At 49.2% G+C, this 12125-nt stretch overlaps 1 long non-coding RNA gene across 2 annotated transcripts; it reads right to left on the bottom strand.

Moving 5' to 3' along the window:
• Positions 1 to 2001: 2001 nt before the first annotated feature.
• Positions 2002 to 8770, bottom strand: LOC121474493. Of its 2 annotated transcripts, none has more exons than XR_005983416.1 (3): positions 8515 to 8770; positions 7928 to 8184; positions 2002 to 5989 (listed from the first exon to the last, which is right to left on the bottom strand). It is a non-coding gene; the product is annotated as an uncharacterized LOC121474493 (long non-coding RNA). The 2 variants fall into 2 exon arrangements; XR_005983415.1 differs by having other exon boundaries at positions 2002 to 4665.
• Between the last annotated feature and the right edge of the window lie 3355 nt (positions 8771 to 12125).

Raw genomic sequence — 12125 nt, 5'->3', positions numbered from 1 at the left:
GTGGGTATTTGTCGTTTCTAATGGCTGAGGAACATTCCATTGTATACATAGACCACATCTTCTTCATCCATTCATCTTTCGATGGACACTAAGGCTCCTTCCACAGTTTGGTTATTGTGGACATTGCTGCTATAAACATCGGGGTGCAGGTGTCCCGGCGTTTCATTGCATCTGAATCTTTGGGGTAAATCCCCAACAGTGCAATTGCTGGGTCGTAGGGCAGGTCTATCTTTAACTCTTTGAGGAACCTCCACACAGTTTTCCAGAGTGGCTGCACCAGTTCACATTCCCACCAACAGTGTAAGAGGGTTCCCCTTTCTCCACATCCTCTCCAACATTTGTTGTTTCCTGTCTTGTTAATTTTCCCCATTCTCCCTGGTGTGAGGTGGTATCTCATTGTGGTTTTGATTTGTATTTCCCTGATGGCAAGTGATGTGGAGCATTTTCTCATGTGCTTGTTGGCCATGTCTATGTCGTCTTTGGTGAAATTTCTGTTCATGTCTTTTGCCCATTTCATGATTGGATTGTTTGTTTCTTTGCTGTTGAGTTTAATAAGTTCTTTATAGATCTTGGAAACTAGCCCTTTATCTGATAGGTCATTTGCAAATATCTTCTCCCATTCTGTAGGTTGTCTTTGAGTTTTGTTGACTGTATCCTTTGCTGTGCAAAAGCTTCTTATCTTGATGAAGTCCCAATAGTTCATTTTTGTTTTTGTTTCTTTTACCTTCATGGATGAATCTTGCAAGAAGTTACTGTGGCCAAGTTCAAAAAGGGTGTTGCCTGTGTTCTCCTCTAGGATTTTGATGGAATCTTGTCTCACATTTAGATCTTTCATCCATTTTGAGTTTATCTTTGTGTATGGTGCAAGAGAATGGTCTAGTTTCATTCTTCTGCATGTGGATGTCCAATTTTCCCAGCACCATTTATTCAAGAGACTGTCTTCCTTCCAGTGGATAGTCTTTCCTCCTTTATCGAATATTAGTTGACCATAAAGTTGAGGGTCCACTTCTGGGTTCTCTATTCTGTTCCATTGATCTATGTGTCTGTTTTGGTGCCAGTACCACACTGTCTTGATGACCACAGCTTCGTAGTACAACCTGAAATCTGGCATTGTGATGCCCCCAGCTATGGTTTTATTTTTTAAAATTCCCCTGGCTATTCAGGGTCTTTTCTGATTCCACACAAATCTTAAAATAATCCAACACAATTTTCTTATCTTATTTTGGTAGTCAGAATTCTGAGCCAGTTGTTAAAATCAAGGGGTCAGCAGGACTGCATCCCTTCTAGAGGGTCCAGGGAAGAATTTGTTTCCTTATCATCTCCAGTTTCTAGAGATGGGTTTGTGGCCCCTTCCTCCATTTTCAAAGCCATTAGGGCGGCATCTTCAAGTCTCAATCGATCTCATTCTCTCTCTCTCTCTCTCTCTCTCCACACACACACACACACACACACACACACACACCCCTCTGCTTCCATCACTACACCTTTGCCTAACCCTTACAATGACTCTTATAATTACACTGGCTCACCCAGATAATCCCAAATAATCTCTCCGCTTCGAGATGCTTACCTTACTTTCATCTTCAAAGTCTCTCTTGCCAAGTAAGGTAACATAACCCCGTGTTCAGGGAATAAGGATGTGAGCAATCATGAGGGGGGGCACGTGAGAGCTTTATTCTCTACCACGGTGTTGCAAATGACAAGTCTTTAAAAAGAACTTATTTTGTAATAATTTTAGATCTACAGAAACGTTGTGAAGGTAATACAGGTTAATAAGTCGCTTAAAAACATTTTTTTTCCATCTCTGCTTAAGTTGTATAAATGTTTTCGTGTTGAAAAATAGTTGAAAACAGGGCAGCCCGGGTGGCTCAGCAGTTTAGCGCTGCCTTCAGCCCAGGGCGTGATCCTGGAGACCCGGGACTGAGTCCCACATCGGGCTCCCTGCATGGAGCCTGCTTCTCCCTCTGTGTCTCTGCCTCTCTCTCTCTCTCTCTCTGTGTGTGTCTCTCATGAATAAATAAATAAAATCTTAAAAAGAAAAAGAAAAATAGTTGAAAACAAATGAGCTGTCTGTGAAAGTGCTTTGTGTTCTTTGAGAAAAGAACTTTGCTGTTTAGTGCAAGACATTTGTGACATCCTGGCTGCCTTCAGAGGAAAACCACACAGTGTTCCTTGATGGTTCTTGCCAGCATCTTCCACCCCTGGGAACTTGCTGGGGCTGATTCCTTGGAGGACAGGACCCAGACTTCATGGCCATTATTAGCTCATGCAGTCAGGTAAAGTTAAAACAACTTCTCTCTACCTGTTGGGAAACACATTCCACTCAGAAAGTCCTTCTCTGTGTCACCTCCTTCCTGTTTCCCTCAGTCGTTGCCTTAGGTGCTTCTAGGCTTTTGCCACCTATAACTGGCTGGATGGGTCGTACCCAAGAACCTTCTCCAGGTAATTCTCCTGAGTCATCTGTGCCTGTGTGGTGAGCCAGCCGTCCTCAGGGATGCTTCCTGGGAGTCTTAGGGACACTGAGCTCCCTTCACTGGCTCCTGCCTAAGAATCTCCCCCTGTCATTTGCTACAGGTTCTGGCTCTGGAACAGAGCTAACCTTGATGGTGATTTGAGGCTACTGATAGGCACAATGGCTTCTAAACCCAGGGGTGCATCAGAATCACCTGTTGTGCTTTGCAAGAATTATACCAGAAAATGACTCTGGGATAGCTTTGGTGCACAAGAAAGCAGGGAATTACTCAGAGTGGTGAGAACATGTCAAAATGACATGGGCACCAGATTGAAGGCTAAATGTGGGACAATTTGAGCATTGCAATAAGCAGTGATAGTAATGGTGTATAAGCCACTGAATAAAAAAAAAGAAGTCACTAGTGCATACTCATATTTTTTTAAAAAGATTTTCTTTCTTTATTCATGAGAGACACAGACGGAGAGGCAGAGACACAGGCAGAGGGAGAAGCAGGCTCTCTGCAAGGAGCCCAATGCATGACTCAATCCCAGGACCCTGGGACCACAATCTGAACCAAAGGTAGACGCTCAACCACTGAGCCACCCAAGCACCCCAGTGCATACTCATATAATTAGCTGAACAAGTAAATAAGAGAATGCTCATATATATACTATATATAATATAATATAATATAATATAATATAATATAATATAATATAATATAGTATTTCTCCCATGCCAGAGATTCACCCACTGAAATGCTGCCTCAACAGATCTAGAGCAGGGCCCAGCACTTCCAGGCATAGCAGTTAAAGAAGAACCTGAAGTATTTGTCATCTGTTCACTCGCCAGTTGAAACCCGGTGTGTGTCAGGTGTCATCCGAGATGGGATACCAAGGGGAAAAAACTTCCTGCCCTCCTAGAGCTCACGGGGTGGTGGGGGTGCTACTTAGACATCTAAGGAGTCTCCCAGCAGGTGGGCTCTGGGAGGTCAGAACCTGGAAGGATGAAGCCCTTGCCGGGTGGATGGGAAAGAGGGCAAGAGGGCACGCACGACCCAGGGAGGCGAAGGCGGGAGGAGGCAGGGCTGGAAGCAGGAGTGTGCGCAGGTTGCAACAGAGAGAGCCAGCGCCGGGGCAGGCCGGGGCCTGGGCAGGCTTCGTCTCCGGAGCCATGTAATCTCCGCCACAGTCACGCTGTACACACAAGGAGCCAGCACAGTGAGACCGAGGCCCTCTCCGAAGGTCACAGCGCTGCTGCCCCAGAGCACATGCTTTTAACTCTTCGCTGGGCTTCAAGTCCTTGCTTTACTTTTCTTTTTTTAAAAATTTTTTTAGATTTTTAAAATTTATGAGAGACACAGAGAAAGAGAGGCAGAGACACAGGCAGAGGGAGAAGCAGGCTCCATGCAGGGAGCCCGACGTGGGACTCGATCCCCGGTCTCCAGGATCACGCCCCGGGCTGAGGGCAGCGCTAAACCACCGAGCCACCTGGGCGGCCCAAGTCCTTGCTTTTCAACTGACCAGCAGTCTTGGCCTCATCTGGGAACGTGGTAGACGTGCAGAGCCTCAGGAAACCTGCACCTCGACCTGATCCCCGGGGACGTCATGTGCACCCTGAGGTCTGGAGAGTGCCAGTGCAGGTCCCTCTCTCCAGTGGCTGCTAGACGCGGGGACTGAGATAGGCCCGGGGGCGGGGGGGGGCAGTTAGCAAGACCAGCTGGAGGTCTGTCCTGGGGCTCTCGTGAGAGGGGAGGGGGCCTGGTGGGACCAACACAGGGCCAACGAGGTCTTCTCCCCCACGTGGACTTCTCTCCACCTCAGGACTCTAAGTTCCTCGGGAATGTCCTGTGGGGCCATCTCCGGGAGGTCCAGCCCGGCGATGTCCGTCTGTCTGTGGTCAACAGGTGTAGGCCACTCGGTGCCCCGCGGACGGATCGCTCTCTCCAGACCTGGAGCTACAAGGCTGCCCACAGCTTCACACCCCTTCTGCACCTCTGACTCCTCCACCCGAGCACTGACTCACATCTGCAGGGATCTCTGTCCTCCTGCTGGTCCGTCCAGCCACTTCCTGGGCCCAGCCTCCTCCTGTTTACTCCAGTGGCAGGTGTGAACCGTGCAGGTGACGCCAGCAGGCAGGACGGAAGCGCATGTGGGAGCCCACACAGTGACAGGCCATCCACGCCCTGCAGATGCCTGGGACGTCACTCATCACTGAATAAAGAAAACCCCATGGCCCCTGTTACTGTCCTCATTTTGGCAAAAAAAAAAAAATTAAAAAATTAAAAATTAAATTACAAAATAAAGAAAAATCCCAAAGTAGCATTAACTACTATAGAATTGAGGGTTTTCTGTTCTGGGGAGCTCAGTTCAACCAAGACGTCTAGATACGAGTTTATGTCAAGTGATGGGTGTATTTTCTCTGAGTTTCCACAATCACTGACAACTCCCATATTATTAAGAACTCAGTCTTAACCCCCAAGTGACCTCAGGCCTGGGCTGTCATTCTCGGTTGTGGTACTGTGGGTGTTTTTACCCAACAGTTTGCCCAGATGGATGCTGTCTGCATTTCTTTTCCCTGGTTAGGATTTAAACCCTGAGGAATTGAGTGTGAACTAAAATGTATTTCCATTAAAGGCATTTCTACTGCCATGGGGAAAATCCCACCAAGTCATTCTGATGTCCCCATGACCCAATCATAATTAATATTAATAATAAGTACTAACACTTATTAAAAATGTCTGTAGTCACTAACTTGCCCCCCCCACCCCCATCCCCTAGTAAACGGGAAGGATCTGCCCTTTCCCTTTAGTGCCCTTTTGTGTGTCTTTCTCCCCTTGAATGCAGGGACTGGTTGTTGTTGTTGTTTTTTTATCTTGGATTCCCACTGGTCAAGCAGTCAGTTCAATGAATGGACACTGCAGACACCTGTGTCTAAGAAAATAGACGGTGGCACAAACAAAGAGAGGGCTCTGGATGGGGTGGCACTGACCACCAGCCCATCCACACACTCCTTCTGCTATATGGACAGGGGGAGCCAGAGGAAATGGAGGAAATCACTGGGAATTTGGAGATGGACGTGGTAATTTTGCAGAATGATGGATGGCCAGGTTTCTCGGTAAGCCCCAGTCCTATCGCACCCCTGAAAAGATGAGCTTCTCCAATCAAGAAAGTCAGATGACGCGCTGGGGTTGAGCTCTGGTGAGACGAGGGGAGGAGGCTGTGTGCGTGGTGAGCCGTGCCTGGGGCGCTGTGGTTAGCTGTGCCCTGGCCCGATTCACCCATAGTCCTGAACACCCCCTGCCCAGCCTTGACCACTGGGGGCTGCCCCCTGGCCCCGCAGGCCCCGCAGGGCCAACTTGTCTGTCCCATTCCCTTCCCTCCTTCCTGGTGCACCTTTCTCAATCATCCAAGTCCATGAGCAACATCAGTCTTCTGTCTCCAGTGCCTCTTTCCCTCTTAGGGACCCCATTAGACGTCCACCTGGTGGGAGCCCAAAGAACCTATTCTTGACCTCTCTGTGGCTCATTCTCCTTATCTGTAAAAGGGATAAATTTTAACGGAAAGAATATGTTGAAGGCATTTTGCTTAGTGCCTCAGAACATTAAATAAGCCAAGCCTGGGATTCTTGTGGTGCGATTATGCATATCCCACCTGCTGGGCGTCGGCCACAAGCAAGGACAGGAAGGGTGGCGGGAACCTGCCTGACTCCAGTGCACGGAGCCAGGGTGAGTGGGTGGAGGGAAATGACATCTGGGCCTTCCTGGGTCACGGTGCCCTTTGCCCTTGGGGAAAAAAACTGTTTAATTTAGGGAGGATCCCCCAAGAAAGCAGGCCCCAGAACGAGGGAGGCAGGATGCAAGAGCCGAGGCGAACGCCCAACAGCCAGACTCCCTTCCATGGGGCAGCAGAAGCAGGGTCCCCCAGGGGCTGGGGTGCCAAGGACCTCCATCCGGCCTCTCGATGCCCCACCTCAGTTGGGAAAAGGGAGCGTCCCTCTGTATTCCTTGAGGTCTCATGACAAAAATGAAAGCAGACCTCAATAGACAAAAACTTACTGCTTAGCACTTAAGGATTCGTGAAGAATTAAATCACCAGCTCAGGAGTTAAAATGCAGTGCCTGGTGTGCAGAGTAGGTTTTCTTTCACCTTCTGCAGGAATTGAAACCTCACCTGTGTCCTAAGAGTCAGTCGGGAATGGAAAGGAGACACTCAAGGAGACGAAGCAGATGCCAGGAGCATGATGAGCGACCGATGAGCCCCGTCACCCGTGCGACAGGGCCCAGCCTCCCCACCCACCCGTACTGGGGGCCCTGCCGCACTGGGGGACGCTTGTCCCAGAAGGACAGACATGCCTTGCCAAGTGGCAATGACCGTTAGCATGCGAGCTGGGTCTGTGACCCTGCACAGGGGCTTAAGGCCTCTGTTCCCAGACACTGTTTTGTTTTGTATGGTTCTCACACATTCTTTGATGGCCTCCCTGGGCGCTGGAAAAGTTGGGGGGCTTTGGGGTGAGTTGTTAACAGGATTTCTGACCGGAGAATCCCCAGCACTTGGTAGTTGACTGGGGGGTGGGCTCCCAGTAATCAGACATGCGTTGCTGGAAACACAGACCCGGGCCTAGCAGGCTGCTTGGCATTGGAGAAGACCCCCCGGATGACACCACAGCCGGCACCCAAGTGCCCCCAGGATGGGTGGGCCTAATTGCAGCTCCAGATCTCAAAGAAGAGTCTAGGCACCAACAGCACCCATATCATGAGATAGGGAAGGGGGAAGAGGAGGAAGGGGGATCCCACTTACAGACTGCTTTATGGGCTGGATGCTGTAGATCTGTTGTTTTTATTCTTTGCAAAAACAGCTTGAGATCGCGCTTATCGTGTCCATTTCAGAGATGATGAAACTGAGCTTTGCTCTTATTAAGTAAACTGGCCCAGTGTTCCCAGGGCTTGCAGCCACATCTGCCAGACTCCAAAACCCCAACCCTTTACACTGTATCACAAGGGCTCCCATACACGAGGGTTCCCCATCAAGGGACTCCCCCAGGGGGTGGCTAACAATCCACCATCGCATGTAGGTGGGTGCTGCGATAGACCCTTGCCTAACCCCACAAACCCTATGCCTCACCCCGGAGGGGGGTGGTGAATTGATCTGTCCAAGTCCCAACACCTGGCACCTGTGAATGTGACCTTTTTTGGCAATAATGTCTTTGCAGGGGTAATGAAGTTAAGGATCTTGACATGAGATCATTCTGGATTTAGGGTGAGCCCTAAATCCAATGACTGGTGCCCTGATGAGAGGAAAGGGAGCTCTGACACACAGAGACCCAAGAAGCAGGCCACATGAAGAGATGGTGTCGGAGACAGGAGTGACATGACTACAAGCCAGGGGATGCCAAGCATTGCCAGAAGCTACCAGAAGGGAAAGAAAGGCAGGGCAGAGATCGTCCCTCAGAGCCTCAAGGAATCAACCCTGCTTACCTTGGGGTTAGACTCGTAGCCTCTGGCACTGCGGGAGAATCCATTTCCATTATGTTTGGCCATACAGGCTGCAGTCACTTGTAACGGCAGCCCCAGGATTTTGACACGGGCCTGATCTCCATAGTGAGGGTTGTAGGAGCCATTTCTTGCACGATGTGCATCCTGAATGTTCCAGGCATCAAGCTGAACAGGCACTAGCTCCACTGAGCCTCTCACTCACCCTCCAAGGAGGGTGTAAGTCTTTTTATGTCCATCATCTGGAAAGAAACAGACGCTTTGATAAGTCATCAGGTCCCAACTGATCTGGTGTCCTAGTGGGTCAAACTCTGACCCAGACAGTCAAGCCTCACACCCCAGGCCCCCAGACAGTGATGAGTCGGGGGCTGGGGGCTGGCAGTGGTCCTGGCTACGCGTGCTCAGGGCACAGAGGGCACGGAGCCTCAGCCCTGGCCCGAAGGTTTGCGCCTCCTCGCGGTGAGCCTCAGAGCCACACAGGACCACCCGCAGCGGCTGAGGCTTCCCCTCGGCCCCTCCCCGCTTTGCAGACCAGGGGGGTGCAGTTCTCTCTCTGAGGAGCACACCTCTACCTGGCGGGCAGTGGGAGAGCCCAGCTCATCTGGCTCCTCATTCCTTGTGTCTTGGAAATGCTCAGGGAATGGGGTTTCCTCCCCTGGCACAGCTTAAAGGACTTCAGACCAAGATGTCACTCCTGCCCTTCCCTGCCAGGTTCCTCCGGAGATGATTTACATGAGCAGAAGAGCCCATAAATCTAATCTACAAGTCCACCGTCCCTTACAGCGATTCTCAAATCCCCAAAGCTCTGAAAACCCAAAGTTTGGCATTTCTAATTTGGGAGCAAAAGCCTGACCTAAATTCCCATGCAACTCTTTATATCTGTCCTCCTTGGTGTGAAGATTTCACTGCAGAAATATTAGTGTGATTCATTTCAGGGTGCTTTCCCCAGATGCTACCGGATATTATGTAATACAGGACATCACTCCAGTTGCTTTATAAAATCTGGAAATTCTGAATTTTAGTTTCTGATTTTGGAACGTATCTATGTGCCCCAGGGATTGCAGGGTAGTGACTGGGGTCCTGTTCTATTTTCTCCAAGCCAACCCTCTGCCTAAGAAGGACTAGATGCATGAGGGACAGAGAGCAAACCCGGTCTCCTACTTCCAACAGAGAGGGTGAGTGTGGAGATGTTTAATTCTTGAAAAAAGGTTTAATTTGAATTTAAGGCAGCAGTAAGGGGAAAAAGTGGGATTTTTTTCAAGTCAGGGAGAGCTGGGTGCAAACTGAAGTTTAAAAGTTCATGCCTCTATTGCACCTAAACAGTAACATTTGTAAAACATCTGTAAAATGGGAAGAATTGCACCCACTATGCAGGGCTGTGTGGGTGGGAGTATTAGAGGAGCATGTGCAAGGGAAAGCACAGTAACTCCATAAACAGACACACACATACCGCCCCCCTCCCCGCCCTGCTTAGTGAAATCCCTGCAAAGCTGGCCAAACTGCAAATTCTCAGAGAGAAAATAATATGCTTTCCAATTTTTCAGCCACAGATATTTGACACTTGGAACCAACAGATTAGTCTGAGTGTCCTAATCAGACTTTCCATTTGCCAAGGGTTTCACAATAAATTACCCAAGGACTTGAAGGCCTCTACCAGCCTCCAGGGCTCACCCTAGCACATCTGGGGGCGAGATCAAGGGCAGCAAAGGCCACCCCAAGACTTGTTCCTGACTAATCTGTTTGACTATTAAAAGAGGTATCTGTTTTAAATGTCCTTTAAATGTCACCACGTTGGAGTCCCCAGGGGACTCTGGAGGAAGTGATTTCTACAGGACACTGGGCAGGGAGTGTGAAAAGACCCTGGGGATTTGCAGGGTAAGATTTCACGAGAACCTCTCTCCTGACACAGAAAGAGGGCCTAGGATATGATGCTGGAGGGAGCAAAAGATCTAGAACACACGATCTGTTTTATTCAGCCTATTTTTATTAGAAGATGTTGGGTCTTTTCCTTGATTTATATTATTGTCATTAAACCAATGGCCTCCTTAAGTTAATCAATAAAAATTATTTGGAGTCTTTAATTGTGCAAGGGCTGGCAGGAGGCACAGGTGATTAGAGCCCCCCCACCCCAGGCCCCTGCCCCTGCCCGATGACCCACCGTGCTTCACACTTCATATAGGATTGTGAACCTGACCTTGAAGACGTTTGGTTTGGGAGAGGGAAGATTAATGTATGCTTTATCCTAAAGGATATCTGCTGCCCACACATCGTGAGGTAATTTCAGGACCAGGACAAACTATTCTTCTTCCTCTGGTTTCATAGGGGGAAGGTGAAGCTTCCAGGTACTTATCTATCTTCAGGAGATAATGCTGTAGCCAAATTATAGGTCAGTCAGGTTTAGACAATGATGGAAGGAAAAAGAACACTCTTACAGGCCAACAGGGCTAATTTTCCACTTTTCCTTCTGCCCCTCACACCTGAGAGTAACAGGTGTTCACATTCTTAGTCTCCTGCCCTGTAAGAGTGTGTTAGAATCTTTGCGGGGTGCAAGAGGATGAGAGGGAGAGGATTGTGTAGTTTGGGCAGAAATCTACTTACAACAAGGATTTTGAGATGATCTTCTCTCCCCCTGAGACTCACCAAGCATTGGGACAGTTCATTCATTAACTCCTTCATACCCTCACCCATTCAGCAACTTCTCTGTGGCTCATAGCACAGATGTATCTCCTTTTAGCTTCATGGCTTTGCACACATTGCTCAAAAGGGCTCTCGTTCATCTTCTATTTTTTTAAGATTTTATTTATTTGTTCATAGAAACACAGAGAGAGAGAGGCAGAGACACAGGCAGAGGGAGAAGCAGGCTTCATGCAGGGAGCCCGATGTGGGACTCGATCCCTGGTCTCCAGGATCACGCCCTGGGCTGAAGGCGGCGCTAAACCACTGAGCCACCTGGGCTGCCCTCATTCATCCTTTAAAACCCAGAATCAAATGTCCCCTTTTCTGTCATATGGTTTCTGCTTCTCTCTCTCACCTCTGAAAGCCCTGAACATAGCAGGTCTCTATTATGGCGATTATTCTGAATCTGAAAATCAGTTCATTCTTCTGCCTTTGTCGTCCTGTAGCCTGTGAACTCCTGGGGCGAATGGATCACTCTGTCTCATTGGTCTTTCTTCATATGCCCACCACGTAATCAAGACCCAGCATATATAGAAGGTGCTCTATAAATATTTGTTGAGTGACTTAATGAAGCATCTTTCAGAGCACACAGCTTCTAAGTGTGACCAGTTAAAATGGTATGCGTGGGGGTTGGGGAAGCAGGACCGGCTGCTCATGTGCAAAAGTCGGCCGAGTGGCCTTGCTCCTGGGATGTCTTTAACCAGGTGCCAGGAGAGCTTGCAGGGAGGTGCCATTGAGCAGATAGTGTAGTAGATACTGTGGTGCCCTGCCAAGATCCCCTTCGCCCCTCCTGCTGGTTCTGGGGGTCCACCTCACTCTTAACCTTTGCTCTCAGGGCTCATCCCTGTGATCCTTTTCGGAGAACTGCCCCTGGGCTCCTGGAGTTGGTTGGGCAGCGGATGCAGAGCACTGGGAGCACCTGGGTATCCCCTCCAGGGTGACCGTCAGCACCTGACTAGTGTGGGTGTGAATGTTCAGCTCCCTTGCCTCAAGGGAAGATGCCAAGATTCAACTCATGTTCTAGAACTTTCTGCAGGAGCAGGAGCAGGAGCAAAAGCAGGTTGGGGCTGGGACTTTGCCTAAAAACCGAGCGCTTGCCAGCTTCCTCTCTTTTCCCCATCATGTCCATCTCCACTTTCCCATCTTGCCCACCAGCACTCCCTTGGCAAATAAGGATCTGCCCCTGGGATGGGGCCTTTCTGTGCCTCAGCTTCCTCGTTTGTAAAATGGAGACTAGATGAGTATTTTTATTGTGACGATTAAATTAATCCTTGTAAAACCCAACACAGAGCATGACACTTAGCAAGCACTATGGTAACTGAACTCTCATGCTGTAGCCAGCAACCCGGGCCCCCAAAATAAAGGCTGTATTTTCTACTCTCCACCCTGTGTAGCTTGATGTAGCTAAGTAAGTTCAGGCCGATGGGATTGGAGCAGAAGTGCTGAGTGCAGCTTGCAGGTAATGCCCCTTGAAGGTAAGGGCAATGCTCCACTCCTGCTGGCTAGA

The sequence above is a fragment of the Vulpes lagopus genome, chromosome 13 (assembly GCF_018345385.1).
Source record: "Vulpes lagopus strain Blue_001 chromosome 13, ASM1834538v1, whole genome shotgun sequence".
Taxonomy (NCBI): Eukaryota; Metazoa; Chordata; class Mammalia; order Carnivora; family Canidae; genus Vulpes; species Vulpes lagopus.
The sequence above is the reverse complement of the archived record's forward strand: the minus strand, read 5'-3'. Positions and strand labels throughout refer to the sequence as shown.